The sequence below is a fragment of the Typopeltis vanoorti genome, chromosome 13 (assembly GCF_054136105.1).
Source record: "Typopeltis vanoorti isolate ZY-2024b chromosome 13, IOZ_Tvanoo_1.0, whole genome shotgun sequence".
Classification (NCBI taxonomy): domain Eukaryota; kingdom Metazoa; phylum Arthropoda; class Arachnida; order Uropygi; family Thelyphonidae; genus Typopeltis; species Typopeltis vanoorti.
The window spans coordinates 32,779,302-32,782,500 of record NC_143561.1 but is presented as its reverse complement, the minus strand read 5'-3'; positions in this window follow the sequence as shown (position 1 = coordinate 32,782,500).

Sequence of the window (3,199 nt, the reverse complement as noted above, 5' to 3'; positions counted from 1 at the left end):
TACAGGACGAAAAACCCGAGTTTCCGGTAGGAAAAACCTACTTGCCAGTGCCAGAGATCGACTAACTCGGGAAACGGTCGAAAAAAGGCTTAGAAAAATTTCCTCTAGTCGCCGACTAGAATCCGAACCAAGTCTTCCTTCGTGCGGCCAAGCGCCGTGGTTGGCAAACGCCACATCCACTGAGCTACACAGGTTCTTCTTCTCCTTCTTCTTCTTCTTATTAATAATAATAATAATAATAATAATAAAAATAATAATAATAATAATAATAATAATAATTTTTTTCACACTGAGAAGATTTATCATGCATAGTATTTACGTATTATATAGTAGACATATTTTCTGTACATTACAAAGATTCAGTGCAGTATGCAGATTTTTTTTTTTTTTTAAGTTTGAGAAAGAGTGATTATACATACAAATTTCTGCATTTGCCTATAAGGATTACTTGTAGATGAGTGAGGCATGTTAATCCCACCTGCTTCGAAGCTTGGGTTAGCATTTATGAAGAGAGTGGGATTTAGCCTTCACTATTTGTGTTGTTGCTACTGTTTATGTATGGGATGTAGGCATTGGATGCTAGTGATTTGTGATGTGTATATTAGTCTTAATGGTTTCTTAACTTTGTTGGTATAATTTCCAGAGTTCGTTATTTACTGTTCTGTACTTATCTAAGTGTTTTAACTTTCTTGGTAGGTTGTTGAGTTGCGTGGGTAACTGAGGTGATCTCACAAAAGAACCGTATGTGTTGTTGAAGGGTGTGGAGGATGTAGAGAGTTGTTGTAGGTCGTGTTATACGATATGTGTCTCTGTTGTTTCGATAGGTGATGTTGAAGTAATTCCGTGTTAATGTCATGTAGTGTTTCAGGTTTTTAATGCTCAGAATTCTGTGTATCTCCATGTGCTTGTCGGATATTGGTTGCGTGTAAGGTGTCCAGATCACTGTTGACACTATTTTCCTGTGCAGTGTTTCTAATTTTGTTGGTGGATGTTTGATGTATTTGCACAGACTGTTATTCCGTATCTGAGTAGGGATTCGCAGATACCGTGATATGCAGTTTTTTATGTTGGACGGAATGATGTCTTTAACTTGGAAGAGTTTTGCTGCGATGATGCGGGGTTTGGTGTGTAGGTATTCTATATGTTTTATCTATTTAAGGTGGGAATCTATATAGAGACCGAGGTATTTTGCGTGTGTTACAGGTTGGATTTCGGAACATTGGCAGGTATTTTTGTTGTTAATATGCAGCAATATGTGTGACAATGTATCGATAGTGATGCAGGGCGTATTATTCTTGGGTGTTGTGTAATATCAATATCTGTGTTTTGGTGCCGTTGATTAGAATTGCGTTTTGGTAGAAGTATGTTGTGATTTCGTTCAGGTCTTGTTGTGCTCTGCAGAGATCTGTGTTAAGGTCTGTGTGGATTGCTAGTAGTGCCGTGTCGTCTGCGTATTGAAATATTTGATTTTTATGGATATGTTATGAACATCGATAATGTATATGTTGAATAGAATGGGTGATAATATGGCACCTTGAGGTACACCGTGTTTTACTTGTATACTCCGACTGTGACATGTACCTATTTTTGTTACTTGTGTACTATTTGAAAGGTAGTTCTTGAACCATGTATGCAGTGTTCCTTTTATACCTATTGAGCATAGTTTGTTGAGTAGTATGTCATGTGCAAGCGGATCAAATGCTTTGGTTAGGTCCAGCAGTATAAGGACGGATTACTTGTTTTTGTCGAGAGCTTTGTTTATTGTGTCGGCGATGTCTTCTAATAAAGTGATGATGCTTTTTGTTTTCTGAAAGCCGTATTGGTTTTGTGAGACGATGTTGTACTTCTGTGAATAGTTATGTAGTAATCTGGTGTGTGTTATTTTTTCAAGAATTTTTGAGATGACTGGTAGGGTAGCTTTGGTTTGTGGTTCTGAGTATAAACCAAAGTTTATACTCAGAACTACAAAGTTTATACTCAGAACTACAAAGTTTTGTTGTGAAATAATGCCTGTGTCGAATATTATGCTCACGAGTTTCAAAAGTATTGGATTTATTTGTTCAAAGTGTGTTATAAGGTCTGTGAGTCTTATTTTGTCTATTCGTGGAGTGATCTTTGGTTTTAGTTTTAGGAGTGCTTCTTTAAGTTCCTGTTTTGTTATGGGTGGAAAATACATCGTTTGTTGTTGAATTGGTGTCGGTAGTTTTTTGTTGATCGTTGGTAGTTTGTCTTTTTTGAGTTGTGTGATATTGTTTGTGAAAGCATGGTTGAATGAGTCTGCTAGTTTCTCTTGGTTTGTGTCCTGACCGAAGCTTTTTGCAATAAAATGTTGTGCTGAAGTTTTCTTTTTTAAGGTTACTAATTCGTTGAGTGTAGCCCATGTTTGCTTGATGTTGTCGTTATATTCCATGAATTTGTGAAGTAGTAGCATCTTTTTGCCCTACGAATTTTTGTTGTTAGTTTATTTCTTGTGTTTTTGTATAAGGTTTGTAAATGTGTGTTACTGGGTGACTTTTTAATTTTTTTCCATAGATTTTTCTTTTTCACTAATAGTATTTAGTATGTCGTCATTTATCCATGGATTGTTGTCTGTTTGTCGCCTCGGTTGTGTACGTTTTGTTGCTTTTTTGTATATTTCTCTGAACTTTAGTTGAAAATTTTCGTATAATGTTACAGAATCGTTTTTTTTACGTAGGGAATCCCAGTCTGTATTTTTTACTTGGTTATCGACAATGTTCTTTAGTATGATCGATTTTTGTCGACTTTTGTGGTGGTTGGAGGTGGGGGGGGGTGACGTAATAAAACGAAGTTGAGTCAAAGTAGTGATAAAATCGGCAATTTTTACGTTAATTACTGATGATGTATATGTATGGATAGAAGCCCGTATGTTGTAATGTATAATAATATGTAATGTAATGTATAATAATAATAATAATAATAATAATAATAATAATAATAATAATAATAATAATAATAATAATAATAATGTTGTATAGGTTATCTATTGAATCTGGGCATGCCGTGTGTTCCTAGTTGATTTTTCTTATTTCGCTGTTGAATATTTTTGTCTATTATTGTTTTGTGTTGCCTCTCAGATGTGAAGCTTTGCACGGATGTTGTCTCAGACTCAGTGTGCAGGTTAAGAGCCCCGAAGTGGCATTCTGCTGCTTTGCATTTTATGACTGCTGCAGTGTAACTA